The sequence below is a fragment of the Bombyx mori genome, chromosome 22, assembly GCF_030269925.1.
Source record: "Bombyx mori chromosome 22, ASM3026992v2".
Taxonomy (NCBI): domain Eukaryota; kingdom Metazoa; phylum Arthropoda; class Insecta; order Lepidoptera; family Bombycidae; genus Bombyx; species Bombyx mori.
The window spans coordinates 17,949,307-17,970,833 of NC_085128.1; the positions used below are offsets into that span (position 1 = coordinate 17,949,307).

The 21,527-nt window shown below is 37.2% G+C and overlaps 2 long non-coding RNA genes and 1 other non-coding gene across 3 annotated transcripts in view; 1 reads left to right on the top strand and 2 right to left on the bottom strand.

Moving 5' to 3' along the window:
* Positions 1-262: 262 nt before the first annotated feature.
* LOC110384901 (uncharacterized) lies at positions 263-5,075 on the bottom strand. The gene is made up of 2 exons (XR_005246019.2): positions 4,931-5,075; positions 263-686 (listed from the first exon to the last, which is right to left on the bottom strand). It is a non-coding gene; the product is annotated as an uncharacterized LOC110384901 (long non-coding RNA).
* The window catches only part of LOC105841354 (uncharacterized), a 58,207-nt gene continuing 39,318 nt past the window's right edge, over positions 2,639-21,527 (top strand). Inside the window, exon 1 of the long non-coding RNA XR_001139530.4 lies at positions 2,639-2,966. This is a non-coding gene — a long non-coding RNA (uncharacterized LOC105841354). The remainder of the gene's footprint in view (positions 2,967-21,527) is intronic.
* On the bottom strand, positions 6,386-6,457 carry TRNAM-CAU (transfer RNA methionine (anticodon CAU)). The gene has a single exon. It is a non-coding gene; the product is annotated as a tRNA-Met (tRNA).

Consider the following 21,527-nt stretch of genomic DNA (forward strand, 5'->3'; position numbering starts at 1 on the left):
ATATCATTTCACTTTAGGATTTGTTATCGTCCGTATTTTCATGGGTGGCGTTTTGGAAACTGTTATTAACAACGCGACTTATATTTATCATTTTCACTGTAACTATCAGAAATTCAATACCTTTAACTTTTTGAACTGAGCGACTATTTGTTATTCATATATTCATGTGTAGGGATTTCAATGAGAGTTTGATCATCGATTTGATTTAGGTAATTGGAAACATTCATTACATGTCTGTACATCGACAAATCAAAAGACCATCAATATCTAATGATTTTATTTTAACACCAATGTTTTAAAACCCTAGTTTCTCTTGGAGTTTAGAAGTAGAGAGTAGGGTTAGAAGATACCTACAATCATCTGCTCGGCTGTCCATCAGGGTATTCATAGTTGATTTTACTAGTAGCATTTTTAGTCCGTACTTTATAACTCATCACCGTGCATTTTGCGATCTCAATCATGTGACAGCTGTTAGTATGCCTTATATCGAAACTTTCACCTCTCGTCTCAGTGTGTGTGGCGGTATTCACTTGACAATTTATACCAACTCCAGTAACCACTGAGCTCAGGATTATCTGTTAATTCTTCTACTATCTAAAGCAATTAGAGAAGCCACACCTTAATTGTCAAAAAAGTGTCTTCGAAGCTATAACAAATAATTGAATTTCCCGCCAAACTCATTGGATCTGCAACAAACACAAAACGTTTTAATAAAGCCGACGCGGAGTCGGAACGGTTAAAAGATCAATAAAGACCCGATATGAGTCTCAGTGATATCTACACGTACAACAATATATCTAGCGATAGTGGAGCGATGTCTGCCCATAATATTCTTTGGGGTGCATCTCATTTGGCTTAAGAACCAGCCTTTGTCAACAAAGTTGGGGGCGGACGGAAAAATCGATAGTGGCCACGAACGACAGGACTCCTATCATCGCTTGCTTGTCTTCGATCATTTGTGTTTCATTTAAATTTTTAAATTTCAATACTGAGACTAAGTCAACGACCTTGCTGTGGTGTCTGCTGTGAATTATGGTACAGCATCAAATCTGTAAGCATTCGTACCGATTCAAAAGATAGGAAAGCTGTTATTAGAATGCACTCGAGACTTAAATCCTTTAGGGCGGCATTAGCACCAAGTAAAAAATCTAATATAGTCAAGTCCTAAATCTGTAATTGTTACACAATTAACTAGTCTAATATTCTTAAAATTAAAGTATGAATTAGTGTATAGATTTATGAGCCGGCTATAATGTACAATTATTAACATACGTATTCATTGAAACTTACTAATCTCTGTGGATGAGAAGAGAGCTGGCTGCTTCCAATGTATATTTGACATTTATCAAATTGGTGACAGCGATTAACAATATTTTTTTAACTGCCAAGTGACATTCAATATCAAAATAATGGAGTAACAAAGCGTGAAAAACAACAAATAGAAATATCTCAAGTCAAATTATTATTAGCCCATACGAGTAGGTACCACCGTCCCGCCTATTTCTGCCATAAGGCAGTCACGCGTTCCGAGATCTTCACGGTACTACCACTAACTTTGACGATATTTATGGGCGAAAGTAACCACTTTTCAACAAGTGTACATACATTCAACTATAATTATACTAGATAAGCTACGTATTCAATAACCGAATGTGTTCGTTTAATCTATCTCCAAGGTCAACAGACAACAACAGTTCATCGATATACCTTCACATCACTAGCAACACGTTCTAATCAAGCCAATTATATAATCTAACTGGGCATTGTGCAAAAAGTCACCACGATACCACAATCAGTGCTAAAAAACAACGAATTAAAAGATCGTTTATTTTAATGTGGTTCACACAATACAATAATAAATTTGGTGGTTGGTCTGTTTAATTACTTACATATACCTACTTCTTTTAGCGTTCGAGGCGCGTTTCACACGTATATACTTACTGATCAATGTGTCTTTGATACTATAGGTATAGGTCTATGGTCTTTGAGTTTTCACTTATATGTCATTGAAAACATAGATTACAAATATTAGACACAAAATATATTAGAAATTATGTAATGCAATCTAACGGCCGTCGTTTGGAAAATTATAGAAAAAATAAACGACGAACACATCAATACAATTGTTACATCATATGCTACATCAATCTAGAAGGGTAAAAAAGCTTAAGATACACCTGGGGTTAGGCAGCTAATAGACCCATAGACCATATCCGAAAATAACGTCGCCCAGCTTGAACTAATAGCACGAAGTCTTAATTCTACAGGAAAAAGCTTATCCTATTCTTTAAAATCAAATCAAATTTGGTAGGCAGCGGCTTGACTCTGCCCCTGGCATTGCTGAAGTCCATGGGTGACACTAACCACTCCCCATCAAGTGGGCCGTATACTAATCTGCCTACAAGGGCAATAAAAAAACACGTTTCAATTTATCTAATAAATTACCTTGCTTCGATTACTAAGTGATCAAAGTTATAAATATCAAAACATGACAATATTACAAAAATACTGAATCAGATAGGTGTAGGTAATGTAAAAACAAAACGTTTTACGAATACAAATCAGACACCCGGCTGGTTTATTACGTCGATATGTAAATGTGCAGCGTCACTACCCTTATAAAGGCCCTGTTTGAATTGAAAATTTAGTCGAACGAGGCGAGAGTAACCGACATTCAGCCAGTACTGGCACGTCTTTCAGCCAACCCGCTTCTGCCCGCGAAAACTCTAAACGAAAACCATTACAGCTTTCTAACTTAAACAATTTTAATAATTATCTGTGCACTTTTAGGCAGACGGTAAAAGAACTCGGTAATTTTATTCAAATTGACGTTAAATGTCACGTGTTATTGAACTGTCAAATGATATGTAAAATTATCAATGACGTCAGTCAAGTGTCACGTGATTATCAACTGTCAAAAGTGAGAGAGATGGAAGGTCGTCCGAAAGAGACAAGAAATGTCAAAGGTAGGTACTTAAATAAAATGACATTTAAGTCTAATATTAATAATACTTTAGATTTATATCGTTATCGTATTTTTTCAAAAGAATGTGGACGTTGTGAAGCAATAGTAAATTAATAGTTTGAATTATTTTATAATCTATGAGTAGGTATATAGATAGGTATTGTTCGCTTCGTAAATAATTTACAAAACAATGCAAGATGTATAATAAAAAATTCAGCGCTCAAATAACAAAAATAACTGACCACAATTTAATTTTCGTTCCACATAAAAAAATACCAATTGTCTTTGACGACATTCTTCGTAAAACGCCATAACTCATTGGCGGAATTCATCGCGTGGCCGCCATGACACACGGTATGCGGCCCAATACGTGACGTTACGCGCCATTTTATTAAAACGTCTAGTCTGTGTTTTATTGTCTCTTAGCGTATTGTTCGCGCGGTGCAGTCGTATCGCGAGCGCCTAATAATATAAGCAACAAAATTAATTCAAAGCTTGTAGGTATCAATATTTTCTACTGTAGGCACAAAGTTGGCGGTCCACTTGGTGAGCAGTCCATGCCGCTCCTTTTATTTATTTATTGCTTAGATGGGATCGAGCTCACAGTCCACCTGGTGTTAAGTGGTTACTGGAGCCCATAGACATTTACGACGTGAATGCGCCACCCACCTTGAGATATAAGGTCTAAGGTTCTAAGGTCTCAAGTATAGTTACGACAACTGCCCCACCCTTCAAACCGAAACGGATTACTGCGTCACGGCAGAAATAAGCAGGGTGGTGGTACCCACCCGCGCGGATTCACAAGAGGTCCTATCACCAATAATTACGCAAATTATAATGTTGCGGGTTTCATTTTTATTATACGATATTATTACTTCACCGTGGAAGTGAAAGATAAACATTTGTCGAGTACGTATTTCATTAGAAAAATTGGTACCCGCCTGCGGGATTCGAACACCGGTACATCGCGCAACACGAATGCACCGGACGTCTTATCCGACGACGACGACTCATGGATTTTTGTTGCCGGGAACACAGTCATGCCGTTGCCTATTGGTGACGAATCTCCCCAAGCCTCTTTTGAACATATCTTAGTGCTTTAGAAATATAGATCGAGATATCTTTAACAAGGATGCTGGTTACAAATTGTACCCGATTACAGTAGTAAAGGACAATGAGTTCAAAGGTCAATCGTTAGTTTGGACCGAAGATCAAATAAGCAGTGGTCTATTGACAGAGAGATGGTTAACACTTTCGTAAGTTTTGTCGCGTCTCCAAAAGATTATCAGTAGTCTAGACCGACCATGATCTTTAATAGACAGTGGTCTATTAACAGATTAACACATTTGTTAGATTTGAAAGACCAAAAGATTGGGTGGCCACTAGTTGTTAAAATCCATCCTGGGCATGCTCGAGGAATATCCTTTGTCTTAATATAATAATGTTTGTTTTGCTGTTTGTTCATTAAGCAGCGGCAGCGACGTTCATATTATTTGTTAATATATTTTATGCTGATTGGTATTTTTTTGCGTTTAGAAAAGCATATGTAGTATTACAAGCTATTTCAATGCACAATACAATAACTATGAGAGCTCTTATCAAACGATAACTCTAGTTTAATTGAATCGATTCTCTCGCCAATCGATGACCTCTCCAACATCAATTCACTAAAGACTCCATCGCCTGAGGCATAGATTACCATAACAAGACCCCCATTACGCTTCCACAGGCCCCACAAGCCTACCATACCATCCAAATAGGCCGCTCTGTACACTAACTATGAATGACATTTCTTGTTATGATTACCAAAAAGGCTTATGTTTGTCTAATGCCTCAAAGAAAAATCGCCTTAATTTCTGACTAAGTTAACATGGATTTGGTTTATAAGGAAACATGTACATGTTACCTTTTGACACTGAGAATGTAATATAAGCATCAGCAAAACTAAATTTGTGATACACTTACTCGAAAATTGCGCGAACGCTTCGTTTGACAATTGATTATTTCCATTGGAGTTACCAGCCTAAGGCTAATCTCGTAGGTTAGGTATTTTTCGGGGCTAACTAGATAACAAGAGGTTTTAAATTGTAATTTACATAATAATGCGTTGCGTTGGGGGGCCGGTAATGAACTGAGGGGCGGCAGGACGATGAAATTCCCGGAGTGCGGGTAGGTTCGATTTTGTTTTGTGAATAAAACGTATATAAAGTATTTGGAAAAGAAAACGCAAATAGTTTTTATTTTATTTTATTCGCCAACTTCGCCGGAATTATGTCTGACGTAAAACTGACCGTAGTTACCGTAAATAAAGTTTTTAAATTATTTTTATGAACTATACACATAATGAATAGCGCCCTTTACTGCCAATGTATGTACTATTACAATAATTTTAATGAGCTGTATGATTCAGTTGCTTTAGATAGTTAGGTAGGCATACGATCTTGAAGCCCTGATAGTCTCTAACTAGACGGCTGTCTAGCTTGGCACAAGAGTTCGAATTTAACCTAATCTAATCTGCTTAAGAAACAAATTTGGCTATAGAATTTCCCCATGCTTAACACCTACTACCAACCAGCAAGCATCATTCTATTAAGGATTTCACAACATTTATATGCATACATACATTTTCCATTACATTTGATTTCATAATTTTCTTAAGAAAAACACATGTACACAAAATAAAAGAATGACTTAGTAAATTATAAAAATCGGATATATTTCGAGTTATATGTCAGTTTCAAATTTTAACCAGAAATATCCTGACACCATTCCTTACTAATTAAGTAAAAAGTGAAAAACAAGATCTATAATACAAACCTAGCTGTAAACCTTACATACTATAAATTAAATATAAAATAATTTTTGTAAAGGTATTGCTTTGTATTCCAGACAAATATGTTTTATTTCTATGCTTCCATCGGCAGTCGGTTAAAAACACAATTTCCGAAAAGAAATCAACTAGTAACTTCTTGTAGCGATCAATAGATGGCGCTATTAATAAAAAAACACTAAACGAATAAACAAGAAAAACAGGTGCAAAAACTTTGTGGAACCATAAAATGTACTAAAACCATTGATTTATACACAGTAAATGCAATAGACCAACTAAAAAATTTATTTCTACAAGCGCGTCACTAGCGCCGCCGGCGTTCTCGTAAATACAAAGCATTCAACCGAATGTGCGCACGTGCTGCAAATTATCAATATCCCATGATAAAACAAACGATGGTTCCTCTGAATGTGGTTGGTTTGGCTTGTTTACTAACAAAATTCGGTTGCCGAGCGAGTTGCCGTTTCAACATGCGCGTTCCAGAAAAACAACGAATAAAAAAAACAATGTCAAAAAACAATTATTTATTTCAATTCACGATTTGCTTCATGCTGTAACATTTTGTTTAATAAAGAAAACAAAAACGATACTAGCAGAGCGTGGTTTCGATCCACGGACCTCTGGGTTATGGGCCCAGCACGCTTCCACTGCGCCACTCTGCTTATTGATGGCAACGACTAAATTAAGCAATACAATCAGCTAGCAAAATCAAAAATTTTTATTTATTTATTATCACTAATCAGAATAACTTTATTAAATTTATTTTATTACTAGTTTAATACATATATACTGCGAAGCAATCATTTGGATTAAAAGGTTTGACTCAAGGTAAATGATGAAATATGCAAAATAGCATGATAAAATGTTATAAATATCGCTTGAGAAAAATTATGATCTCACTATTGAAAAGCTTGCCTCCATCTTCTGTTTGCATTTGATTTGACCAGATCGTCTTTGCAGGGGGCTGCGTTGACTGGCTTTGCAGTTATTACGAAAACTCCTTAGACATTTCTAACTAAAGGCATGAAGATTTGAAACAAGACCAAACTTCGCACAACTTACCGACTCCCAGGCCTTATGTCAGGACCGTCGTAGCAGTAAGCAAATCTTAGGATGGTCGAATTGGAATCGCTCGCATTATCTGAAAACAACTGATTCAGTTGGATAAACAAACACAACATTACAACATGCTTAAAAAAAAAGCTCACCACAAGCGGATTGATTTTCAGCGTGACTATTTAAAATCATGTTTTTGAATATAATGCAAGAACAAATCACTACTTTAGGCTTTAAAGTAATTTATATAACTATGTATTATAGGTATATAAATAATACCCGTAAAAGAAAATCCAGTATTATTATAGTTTTCAATTTACGAAGGTAAAAATTAACTTCCTAAATACGTACTCACTTCGAGTGCACTTAAAATACTTTAAATTTGTTATAAAATATAAGAAGGGCCCTTGTTATGTGTAAGGGCTGGCATCGATACCCCCAGGCTACACTTATACACAGACGAGTTGCCTTCAATAGTCAAGCGGGGTAGGTAAGTGTATTTAAGGATTCGTTAAAAAATTAAGTGGATGCGAAATATATTTGCTATTTCATGGTCTTGTGGACATCACGGCTGGAGTGTTGCGCCCAGCTTAGAAATTATCCTTAAGCATTATATTAGTAGCTGTTTTACCTTGAAGAGTCAGATAGTTTGAACGAATTTTTGCTATTTTAGAAACAGGCAGGATGATGTTGTGATTAAAACGTAAGCTTGTATGGACTCATCACACGTAACGATGGTAGGACCACCGTCAAAGTAATATGAACGATGTAATATGTAATTAATGCATTTTATTTAATAATAGCTTTTGCCCGAGACTTCGTCCGCGTGGAATAGTTACTTTTGTGTAATTATTCTAAGCTTTGGCATAACGTTAAATTTTACCCACCTCTTCATTTACGTAGAAAGTGAAAATATTTTTGAATAATAGAATGTTAAGGAGCTATTTAAGGTACCAAAGTCACGCTTTTTAACCGACTCCAAAAGAGGAAGTAATCAATTCGACCATATTTTTTTAATGGTGCTCCGCTTGTATTGGTCTTAGCGTCATGTTATATGCCTATAGCCTTCCTCAATAAATGGGCTATCTGATACTGAAAGAATTTTTCAAATCGGACCAGTAGTTCTTGAGATTAGCGCGTTCAAACAAACAAACTCTTCAGCATTATAATATTAGTACAGATTAGTATGTAAATTCGCCCTCACAGTTTATTTTCTAACAATGCGTACCGAACTAGAATATCATTAAATACATTTTAAGAATCCAGGTGTCTGGAAATATGTTCTAACAAAGACTCAATCAATCTAATTAACAGGTTTTATTGAGCTTTGAATATTGTCAAAAGTACCAATGTTAAATTCTTAACCAAGGACACCCAATGCCCGTTTTAGTTTATACCCATAATAATATATGATGCTCAAGGGATATTTTTAGCACTGCCCCATTAATATTAGCTGCAAACGACCCCCGTTTTAACTAATACGCCATAATATCGCACTATTCATAAATGAACACTACAAAGACACAGTACAGAAATGTTTGAAATGGTTAACTCGACATTGTGGACTAGAGTTGGGACTAAACGCATCAGAAATTGTGTAATTCTTACTATTCTGAATTGTTTTTTTTGAACTCAATTACAAATCTAATCGAAGTTCTAATTGCAGTAGAATGACAGCTAGCTTATTTTAAAATATTTCGCAAGCAATTCAATCGGTCGTAAACAAAAAGATTTTTTAATTTTACCAAAAGGGTGATTGTCGCGTTAAGCTGACTGACATAATCCCGTCACTAGTAAGTGAGTGCCAATGATCGTGCTAGCAACGATTCCCTTATCCCCGGGGTTCCCGGGACCAATAAAACGGTACAAAGACGCCCTGCAGCGAGCCTGTAACCATCCCGGTAGAACGGTTAATCCTGTCCAGGGGTAGCTTTATTAGCTTTTTTTAAGCCCATGGTAAATTGAGGAATGGACCGAGCCTTAGATTATGATTATTTCCAAAGATTACATGTGCAAATATATCTTCTTCGGTTTTCGTATGTCGCAGTTATAATTAAAATGTTTTTACGGTTCAATCTCTGTTTCGTGCTAATGTCGTATTTTTTTCGAACTTTCCAATACTTTAGTTTTCGTCGTCACGCACAATTTTCAGTCATTCATGACCACCGTAAAAACGGAAGTTTTCATTATTGTTTTCCAAAATGTTAATATATTTACTTTTTTTTTTTTTTAAGTCGAATTTTTTATAATAAAATATATTTACTAAATATAATTTTTGTCTGTCTAAAACGGTAAACAGATATCACTCGAACTGTGTTAGATTTACTGGCAGTCTCAGTCAAAACTTTACTTCCGTACGGGTAGGTACCAACGACCTGCTGCTTTCTGCCGCGAAGCATTTTGAGGGTAGGACGGCCGTCATACAATAGAGCGCTATGACATGTCCTTCTTCAAAAGGCTTGTGGAGAGTATTGAGCGGTAGGCAGAGGCTTGGCTCTGCCCCCGGCATTGCTGAAGTTCATGGGCGACGGTAAACACTCACCATCAGGTGGGCCGTATGCTCGTCTGCCTACAAGGGCAAATGTAGGTAAAATGGTAGTTATATGTTGAGGCTTTTTGAAAAAACCTAGCGAGAAGATCTACTACCAGCGGTTTTCATTTTCCCACATTTCTGCACTTTCACAGATACTAAACAGCTAACAACCCATCATTATTAAACATTTAAACCTGAAAAAACACTGAATGAACAAAACAAAACAAATCTGACAATTTCGTTCCTAGCGTTCCCGCCACGAAACCTACGGAACCTAAAAAACGATTAAACAGGATCTCTAGCGAAGGGGTCGAAACGACAAACATAAACCAAAATTAAAAGTTCACGATACATTGCTCGTTTACAATGCAACCATTCCGCCCTTAGCTAAATACACTGTATTAAGCTGTCGTTAGTCAATTCACAATTTTAGTCTATCAGTTAAGTCATATAACTCGAATTATTTTCAGTTAATTTTAGACCTTATGTAAATGGATTAAATCCTTATTTCTTACGCATTCGCAAGGTTCATAATCCTTTTCCATTTTCTACCGGCTTAGAGCGTCATTAACTAATCAAAGAATCAAATAGAATTTAATATTTTAATTTTCAACATTAAAATTTCCTTTTAATATATTTAATTTTAAAGAATTTTCTTATTAAGATTAAATGCTAATCAATAATTTTAGAATTAGCAGTACATTTCTAGGCCAGGTCACCGTGAGCAGCTTACTACCTACTACTTCCCAATCTACCGTTTGGGGTACATGTTATATTTGCGTGACTCTCCTTTCTAGAGAAGAATCGTACCTAAAACTTATGTTACCAAAGCACCCACTCGCATCCAACACGCCAATAAACCTTTTGAAATACGCCAAACTGCGTATACTCCCATACAAAACGCATCATTCATAAAATAATAGTCAGTCGCCGTCAAAATGGACATTTTACAAATGATACAAGCACAGTTCAATCTTTTGTTATTCCACTATCACTTACCAAAAACTAAAAACGCCTTAACTACAACAATTTGTTCAGATAACAATAGTTGTAACCTTTATTGTAATAAAGTCAGGAATCGCAAAACAGGGTTTATCTATTTATGTTTATTGCTCAAAATTATAAATTGAAAAGATCACATAAACCTGAATTATTTTATAGCAACTATACTTCTATCCGGATAGACGCAAGGATGATATTCGCTTGAATACATAGTAAATGTATTTAAAAATTTATAATTGTTATTTTATTGCAGTGTGTGTGTGCAAGTCATGTTTAATATTGGGTGTATTATGTGCGTGACTTTTTGCTTTAGTTTTTACTTTTCATCGCCGTCTCATTGTCTTGAGACGCGTGGGATGTATGTACAGTGAATGACAAAAGTGTACTGAATTTTTGTTCCGTTCCACAGACTTCGTTTTTCATTGGTTCAATTACTTTAACGTTACATGAATTTCTCACTTGTAAATACTGTTTCTCTTCTATATCCATACTCTTGTAAGCGGTGTACAAAAGTGTATACTTGTTACAAAATCGTTAATACCAAAAAATGCAAATGTTATAGAACCTATAAAAATGTTGTCACCTGTAGATCCACAAACAATAATTATTTAATATAGATAATTTGTTTACTTACTAGCGTCAATCGGCAGATCATTCAGCAATCATTTCCTGCTAGTAATAAACAAGATTTAATCTCTACTCACCTCTCCCAAAAAAATTTTCAGCAAAGCGTCAAAGAAATCAAAGAAATACAACTTTACAATAGTTTTCTCAATCGAACGCATTATTTTTATGAGTCAGACATAGTGAGACTCTTACATCGCACTGTATCACTAGCTCGTAAAGAAACAATTTGTGGAAAGGTTAAGAAGGAGGAGCTTTGTGTCTCCCATATTGTTCTACATTTACGGAATCAGTTTTTTATTACTCATTAGGGATAACAAACAGTAAATAAATATAGGATAAAATTTAAACTAGGCAATCATAGTATATGCTAAATAATACAAAACGTTAACGACGCAAGGGAAGCACAATCAATAATCCAATTAGTACCAATGAATTAAAACAAGTAAAATATAAATGTTTATATGTAGGATTTGTGTGCACGAGCGTACTCTGAGTTGGTTTTGATTTGTTGTCAATTTTACGATACATTTTAACATTTTACACTTATTGTTAAAGGGTTAAGCTCTGAATTGTAAAATATACTGAGCACAGCAACAATAGAATACATTATTTTCCGGCAGTGAATGCAATCATCTCATCGATTATCTAAAATACAATAGAAACTCACGTGTACTTGTTGCAACCCGACAAATGTCCGATCTCTGAAGACATACGGTAGGCAGCGGCTTGGCTCTGCCCCAGGCATTGCTGATGTCCATGGACGACGGTAACCACTCACCATCAGGTGGGCCGTATGCTCGTCTGCCCGGGCAATAAAAAAAACCTAAAATACATATTGAGTGGACTACTGCGATCACCTTGAGAAAATAGACCGAAATTCACGATTACTTCGCAGGTGAAATAAAGAGGACTGATATTAGCTTGTAAGTAATAGCAACAGTTTCTAACTGAAATATAAAAACCAAGAAATAAAATGAGAATATAATAGCATCAGGTGATGAGGAAGTGCTTATACCTACTAGTCGGACGGGAAGTCACATTATTGTGACTAGTCGTTTAATATGTATTTTTCTTATCTTCCTCCATAAATAGGCAGAGGAATCCTTGGCCCACCAGCTAGGTCACATTGGCCAAAAGATATGGCCGATTTTTTTTGCCGTAAATTGAATCGTCGTCTTGGCGTAAATTGCCCCAATAAAAATCCCGTAATAGCGTCCCATAGGAAACGTGAGAATCCTCCGCTTCTGCCATTAATACAATTGATCCGATGTTTTATGTACGTTACGAGCATTTTGTTTTCCGTCATTTCGTTTCATCGATAGCGATCGACGCGTGGCCCTTTTGTCCGGGGCCGCTTACCATGGCGCTGGCCGCGTGCTGTTCATTATGGTTGGTGCCGAAATGTTTTGTCTGCGGATTAGGCGTGAGTCTGGGGTGACGGTCGCGCCATTACTACTATTTTTAAAAACGTTCATGGCCTAATTTATGTCACGCCCGTGTACTCGCATCAATTGAGGCGACTATGCATGTGTCGTACGGACCTGCTCATATAGGACACAAAATTAAATCATCGAGGCCTAGAAGATGAAACGGCCGGAGTGTTTGTACGAATCGATGTGTCTGTCCCGTAATCTCCCAGCAGGTACCCAATTTACTAAGGAAATTAACACGCTCATGTGCTAAGTGTCATATCGAATTCCTCCACGAGTAGAGTAGCCGGTTATTGGGCTACTGTTATCGTCAGAATTAGTAGAGAACAAAGGCACCGAATGTGCGTCATGTGAATCTAGTCAGAATACGTATTTACAAATGACTTCCACAACAAGAGAAAAACGTTGTGTAATAAAAATAAAAAACCGCAACATTAGAAATTTGTGAATACTACAAACAGTATTGACTCATATCAGGGGTCATGGTACCCCCTTACGGGAGCATGGGCTCCCTGCTACGCTGAGCAAGGGTGAAATATAGCGGGAGTGGGTTGGCGGTTGGTTGGTAGGGGGGTAGGTAATAGTATTATTGTGAGACCGCACTTTGAGGCAGCACCATTCTGTCCACTTTTTCCGCGAAGCAGACATGTCCCAGTTCGGAGAATGTGTGGCAGCCATTATACAATAGAATTGAAATTGCGATTTTATGCTCTTAGTGGGTGAGTACCACCACTCGCGTTGTGATGTCCATGGACTCCGGTAACTAATTTTTATTGCTTGGATGGGTGAACGAGCTCACGTCCCACCTGGTGTTAAGTTGTTACCATAGCCCATAGACATATACAACGTGCTGCCCCCCACTTGAGACAAGAGTTATAATACAAGATTTTTACAACACCATGTCATTCCATCACCGTGGAAGTCAAACGCGTAAAAAAATTTGATAAAATTGAAACCTGCCGCAGAATTCGAACACGGGAACATTTGCATCGTTTGATACGAATGCAACGGGTATCTTATCCTTCAAGCCACGACGACTTCACATTAATTAACAACAGATGCGCTTTGAAGTAGAACACCAATCCAGGGCAATAAAAAAAATGCGTAATAAGTAAAAATGAAGTACTTTCAAAGATATTGGTATCTAAAACAAAAGAGACTATTCTAGAAGCAACGTACTTGGTGTCGAATGCCAAGCTTATTATAGCACCAACAATGATTCAGTGAACGCAGATCATTAGCAGAAACTCGACACAACACACGCGGTCAGTAACAAACATAACATATAATATTTTTGTGCAATATCACTGACATTTGCACCCTAGTTTGTTTTATTCCCCTCGTTAATACGACACAAAACAACGTGTCACGCGATTGTGCCAGTGGGCGGGAACAACACATATTTATTATTACCCGAGCTATTGTATAGAAGGTATTTAGATCGAATCGGGGATAAGGTCGGCTTAATCTCGTTTTTGTGTCCGAAATTGTATTTCCTCTATCGATTTCCCTTTCTAAACAAAAAAAAGTCATCAAAAAAAAAAACTATGCGCAAACTTTAAATCGAGCGTTTGTAGTTTGTACAAGCCATGTATTCATCTGGTGTTAAGTAGTTATAGAAGCCGATAGACCTTACTGCTTGAATGACTCTAAATGAAGCTGTTCCATACTCCACACCCAAGTGCGAGACTTCGTCGTGGCAGAAGAGGGCAAGATGGTGGTGATCCCGTACGGGCTTATAAGACATCCTACCATGAGTTTCATCATCATCATTATCCTGCCTTTCTCCCAGTCACCTGGGGTCGACGCAACATGATTTCTCCTTCCATGCTCTTCTATCATATACCATTTCTTCGCTCACTCCCCTCTTACCCATATCGTCTTTTTTTTTTATTGCTTGGATGGATGGACGAGCTCACAGCCCACCTGGTGTTAAGTGGTTACTGGAGCCCATAGACATCTACAACGTAAATGCGCCACCCACCTTGAGATATAAGTTCTAAGATCTCAAGTATAGTTACAACGACTGCCCCACCCTTCAAACCGAAACGCAATACTGCTTCACGGCAGAAATAAGTGGGGTGGTGGTACCTACCCGCGCGGACTCACGAGAGGTCCTACCACCAGTAAAAAACAGTATTTCACACAATCCATCCATTTCTTCTTAGGTCTACCTTTTCCTCTATATCCTTCCACATTCATAGTTAACACTCTCTTACCAACCTCATTTTAATTTCGTCTCATCACATGTCCATACCATCCCAAACGCGCACTCTTCAGCTTCTCTGTTACAGGTGCCACTTTCAGACTTCCTCTAACATATTCATTCCGTATTCTATACATTCTCGTTACTCCACAGACAGATCCATCGCAACATTCGCATCTCTGCTGCATGCAATCGCCTTTCAACCGCCACTTTTGTTGTCCAACAAGCTGATCCATACAAGACGGCAGGCCTTATTAAGGTCTTATATATCTTCCCTTTTACCATGAGTGCATCGTACCATGAGTATTTACCCAAATTATTTCGCTTTGTAGGTTTGATTTTTACACCACGATGCCATTCGTACATCGCGAAATCGTCTATGAATACCTGTTGAGTACGTATTTCTTTAGAAGAAATAGACTGGCATGTGGGACGTTAACACTACAAAATTCCATACCTTGAGACGAGTAAATCCGACGCCTTATTCTTAGACAACTACGATTTGGCACATTGACATTACATAATTTTATATAGGTAGTCTAGCTGTACCCGTCCGCTTCGGTTGCAATTTAAAATTAACATTATTATTTCTCACCCCCACAAAGATCCTCATCATTAACGCCCCCGCCACTGGTGTAGAGAGTCCAACACTCATATAAATATTAGCCTATTCATTAAGTACATGTATTTTCTACATGGATACCAAGTTTCAAGTCAATCGGATGCATAGTTCAGTAGTTATAACGGAACATCCGTAAAAACCACTGTAGATTTATATATTAGTATAGATATTCATTTTCACAACCTTCTCAAATTGTTAAAAACTCCCGTTCAGAAGGTGCTTGTGATGTGTCCTCACAATTCGCAATTACAAGCATGTTAAAATGTATATCTACACATTGTTCATGTCATGGATAGATAGCACTTGATCATAAACCAACATAAGTCAATGAAATCTCGTACCGTTATCAAGGTTCTTAAATCTACTATAATTGAAAACTATATTTATCTCTACAGAACCCAATTCAACTAATGGAGTTAGCTTACTCTAATTCGATTGCTACTGGGTAAGCACTGTGTCATAGCTTTAAAATTCGATTTTGGCAAGCTTTACCTCACGCTTCACCTGCAGTCCTAGCTAAGCAAAGCGAAGCGATGTATCAATATTGATTTCAAAATATTTTTAAAATATGTCACTGGTCGATTTGCGAAGCACGTTATGGAATGTCTGCGTCCAATCAGCTATCGAATACATCACACGAAAGGACAGTGGCTAGCACACCCTACTAGCTCACACTACTAGTCTTTGTGTTTCAGTATAATATTAGTGCACCAATTGGGTGAAACGCTACCTATAAGAGTCCATGGTCATCACATACCGGCATAAAGTTAAAATTTCAATTGTGTTGTAGCAACATAGAGGTTACATCACATTAAACAGAAACTGTACTATTTCACAACATATTTTGAAGCACACGCAATACGTTGTCTTTTCACAAATATTCAACAGTATATCAACAGTAGGTATACTCGTACAAAAACCGTTAATGATTGACATCGCATCAGCTTAAGCAAGATTTATAATAAGTTGAAGTCGTCGTGGTCTAAAGGATAAGACGTCCGGTGCATTCGTATCTAGCGATGCACCGGTGTTCGAATCCCGCAGGCGGGTACCAATTTTTGTAATGAAATACGTACTTAACAAATGTTCACGGTTGACTTCCACGGTGAAGAGATAGCATCGTGTAATAAAAATCTAACCCGCAAAATCATAGTTTACGTAATTACTGGTGCTAGGATGTCTTGTGAGGCCGCACGGATAGCTACCACCACCCTGCCTATTTCTGCCGTGAAGCAGTAATGCGTTTCGGTTTTAAGGGCGGGGCAGCCGTTTAAAGTGAGACCTTACAATTCATGTCTCCAGGTGGGTGGCAGCATTTACGCTGTACATGTCTATGGGCTTCGATAACCACTCAAAACCAGGTAGGTCGTGAGCTCGTCCACCCATCTAAGCTATAAAAAAAAGAGAAAAGAGTTCAGAAGTGAAAACAGAAGCACAACAGCTCTTATTGTGAAGTAAGCATCTCGATAAAACACGAGTTTAACTCGCTCTAGTGTTCAACCCTTAAATGGCCGGGGGTCAGGCAGGCCCCTTCGTAAACTACATCAGATAGAGGAATGTCTCAGGGAATTGTGTTAAAGTGACTTCGGATGGTGACATCGACGTTTTATTACTTGAAAATGTTCTAAGAATGGAGATTGGATGCCGGTCCATTGTTATTGCTGATATTATTACACCGGAGGTTTTGAATTTAGATAATAACACGCACTATTGACTAGTAGTAATTATGAAGATATTCTACTGATGATTGAATCTAATTGTATGGTATATTATCGAGTTTACTATTCTATTTTCAGTTTAATAATTCCAATTTTGCTGCAACTAATGTAAAATTTTCTTTTTTAATAGATATCTTGACATCTATGTTATTCTGATGTCTAAAAGATCTATTTTCAAAAACAAAAGAATTCATCTGAAATATTTTAAAAGTGATTTATACCAAATACCAGAAAATCACAAGCATACAAAAAAGTATTAAAGTAAAGACATGAATGTATTTGCTCGTCCGAACATGCAAATTGATCTTGAAATCTCTAGTCTTTCCAGCAATGAATCGCAAAATATCCTCCAGCTAATTCTGCAACTTCCACATTGCTCTTTCTTTGTAACGGTAAACATAATGCAGCAGTGAAGACATGGGCAGCTGCTATACAAATGCAATTAAAACCTTTCTCATTTCCCAAGGAAAGCGGAGGCATTCATTAAAAAAAAAAGATGTGTGGTGTCGTGGGACACCGGATAGGAACGAAGCTCCTTATTATAAAAATATTAATTTTAAGTTCTATTCGAGGTATAAAGAAATAAAACTGGAGGTTTCGCAACAACCCACGGTCATTCGGTAACGTGCAAACTTATTGTGGTACATTTCATTCACGGTTGTTTGCATAAGAGTTAGTGTATTGCGCAAACGAACGCTCTGAGATCGTGGTCAATGAATGATAACAAAATATGTTATTTTTTGTACGTTATTACAAAGCTAAGTCGTACACTGTGTGCATTACTAATTTGTACGTTAATACAAAGTTAAGTCGTACACTGTGTGCATCTATACTTAATATTATAAAGAGGAAAGATTTGTTTGTTTGTTTGTTTCGAATAGGCTCCGAAACTACTGGACCGATTTGAAAAATTATTTTTCCATTAGAAGCCGACATTGTCCCTGATGAACATAGGCTACTTTTTTTTCATTTTTTTTTATTTTATTTTTTTGGTTTCACGTGTGTTTTAATGCTTCCGAAGCGAAGCGAGGGCGGGTCGCTAGTTACTAATAAAAATCTTACGTTACGGACGTTTTTTCCCGGTTAGGGTACCCCTCGGCATCGTCCCATAAGGAACTTCGTTACAAAAAACAAGAAAATCAATAGACAAATGCAATTATACACCATCATCGTTGACGTCAACTATCAACCAAAATATTGATGTTCGTTCATCTCCAAGCAGCGGAATTCATAAAAACCATAACTTCCTGGGATTGTTTTGAAAAAGTCCGCGGAGAGGGACCGAGGGAGGGTCGCAATCAATACGCGGCCGCACTCTCCTCGCATACTAAACAGGCACTACCTGCTTCTGCGTCTGTTGCAACTGATGGCTCCAATCTATACTTTGCTACGTTTTCGTTCATTTCTTTTTAGTTTGCGTAGTAGGTACTCCTGTAATTTAGCTGGGTTCATGGAATATTTTCATAGATACCGATCGCACTTTTCGCACAAGATTTTGTTAACATTTTTCATAACTTTTTTATATACTACATAGTGTTCGTGATCGCAATGGTCTGTTGGCAGATGTTAAGGTTAATAACAAGAATAGTGGCGTATCCAAAAACGGATAATATTTAAGTTACATTACGTTCGTCAGTGCTTCCGGTAGCTGCTTGTGTGTAAAACTGCGATCAGCTCACAAGTCTGTCATCTATATATTAATACGTGAAGCAAAAACTTTGTATCCCTTTTTACGAAAATTGCGCGGACGGAGGAGTATGAAATTTTCCACACTTATAGAGAATATAGAGAAGAAGTGCACAATGGTAATATTTTTTTTTAATAATGCATAAAAGATACATTAAATCAATAAAGAAAACATTACACACACTACATACCATGTATTTGACGCACACACGCATGCATACTATTTATTGTCAAACTTTTGTTCTTGGCGTCTGTGGTCAAATTGAGAATAGATTGAATATTGTTTACCTTTGTTAATATTTTTTATAGTGTAGTCTTGGCGAAATTTGTGATTATAGAAGTATATAATACAATCATAATAGTGTACCAACTTACAATTCCAATTAATTATAGCCGAATTTCGACTACTGCGGGACCTCTAGTCATTAATGAATTCAAGATAAATCAGTAGGTAATTAACAATCCTTGAATTTCACACCTTAAAAAGATTTAATTTACAAATAAATACAATCTAACCGCCAGCGAAACAGATACAAAACGCGAATTCCAATTATCAGTCACGAACTGTGGTTGTTTACTTGAACGTAAACCACTGCAGCCGGATCAATAGCGTGCAACGAAACACCACATGTGAATTCGGAATGCGCTTGCCCTAAAATTCTACATAAGCATAATTACATTATCGTCATCACCGCAGTGGTCGAGAGACTGGTAAACATCGACTATGTATTGACAAAGTAGCCGATTTGAAAAGGCCTGCACTATTGCGATTTTGCCACATCTATGCCCTTATGAACTGGTGGTAGGACCTCTTGTGAGTCCCCACGGGTAGGCACCACCACCCTGCCTATTTCTGCCGTGAAGCAGTAATGCGTTTCGGTTTGAAGGGTGGTGCAGCCGTTGTAACTATATCGAGACCTTAGAACTTATATCTCAAGGTGAGTGGCGCATTTACGTTGTAGATGTCTATGGGCTCCAGTAACCACTTAACACCAGGTGGACTGTGAGCTCTTCCACCCATCTAAGCAAAATAATAATATTTATATAAACACATTATGATTATTAAAAATCTCACATAGGGTCCGCCAGTGGCTGACAATGTATTACATTTGCATCCATTCTCAAAAATCAATATCCCCGAAACGTGGAGTAAGTCGCTACATCGATCTTGAATGCTTTTAACAGTGTATTGATAATTCAAAACTTAGTATTTATATATTTAAATTGCTTACCAATCTGCCAACTTAGATCTTTAAAAGACGAACAATCTCTTTATTCAGTTATATTATGTTAAACTGCAATTATACTTTAAGTTCCCTCAGACTCGGAATCGTCTGAGCAAACACTCTCTTAACAGCCGATGCAATCACCACAAACAGTAACTACCAGATATAACGTTCAACCCTTGAGAATACTAAATCGCGTTACCATTTCATTCCAGCCCTTGTTGACTTTTGACGTTTCAATATATTGGCTATGTTATCTTAGTTTACTTAATCAGCAGAACGCGAGCTATTCGTGCGGTCTCGTGGGCCCTCTAGCCGGTTCGTACCGGATCCCCCGTCCGGTTCAGAAGGGGTTTTCCTCGGCTGTGAAAGGAAAATATTCCTTATCTTTTTAATTATGGCAGAACGACCGTTCCGTTAGATCATCTGTTTTAATTTTCTCTGCGTCCGTTGGGAGCGCGATAAAGTTGTGCGTACGTTTGTATGTCAGGACCAGGAGTTGTAATAATGTGTCGTTTTACTTGTGTTTTATTGCCTTTATAATTTATTTAAATCGTAGTAGCGTTTGTGTGAATTTATTCCTTTTTAGTGCCAGTCAGTTAACTAGCTACTGGTAATCTATGAGTTTTTTTGAATTCTATTGAATAGTAATAGATAATAAAAAATGTACCTAAAGAGCGTCGAAACCTAATATTATTATCATCGTGTGATAAAAATGGAACAAGTTAAAATTAATTGCGTAAATACTGGTTGGTAAGCCGTAGAGGAAGCCCACACGTGTGATGCCAATATCATGTCTACTTAGGTATGTCACAAAGTTATCATACCTTCCGGTATCGATAGGAGAACTGAAATTATAGAAAACTACATGATATATTGAATCATTATTATTGACTCTATGTATCTACAGCAAAACAACTGGAATTTTTTTATAGCGTCAGGATAATAATTGTTTAGACTTCCGGTGTATTATTACGCGGAATGAAATACGAATGATTCCTTGAATTTGGCAACACCGAGTGCCGCATCGTTTGTATCGATGCAACGGAACCCTCAAATCTGGTGTCAAACTACATCCCATCTGTCACTGCTCGCGCCGCCATAAAAACTTAATAAGCGATCCGTCACCATAAAATAACCATTAAAAAGCCGTCGGACGCTTTTAAAAATGCATCAAGAAATGAAATCGGTAGTTAATTACCAAGAGACCTCGCGGATCGGATTTCTGTAGGGCCCGAAATAGGGCGAGTGCGAAAATACAAATTTCATACCGAGAAAGATATTCAATAGGATTGTAGCAGTGACGCCAAGTTGCTCTTGTAGCTACGACTGTCCGAAATAAATCATCTCATGTGAAACAATGTCATTATATTAAATAGCTAGGTTTTGCCCGCGACTTCGTCCGCACGGAATAGTTCACAAATAATGCTTTATTTTAGAACAAATTTGGTTAGCATAAAAACGATATAGTGAGCCAACCTTAACATATAGACATATGCTGTCGCGGACTTTTTTTTAGATCTTTTAAAGAGGAACAATTCTGTCATACATTATTTTAGCGAAAATTTAACCGAGAACCGAAACTTTATTGGTGCTCCGCTTGTATTGGTCTTAGCGTGATGTTAT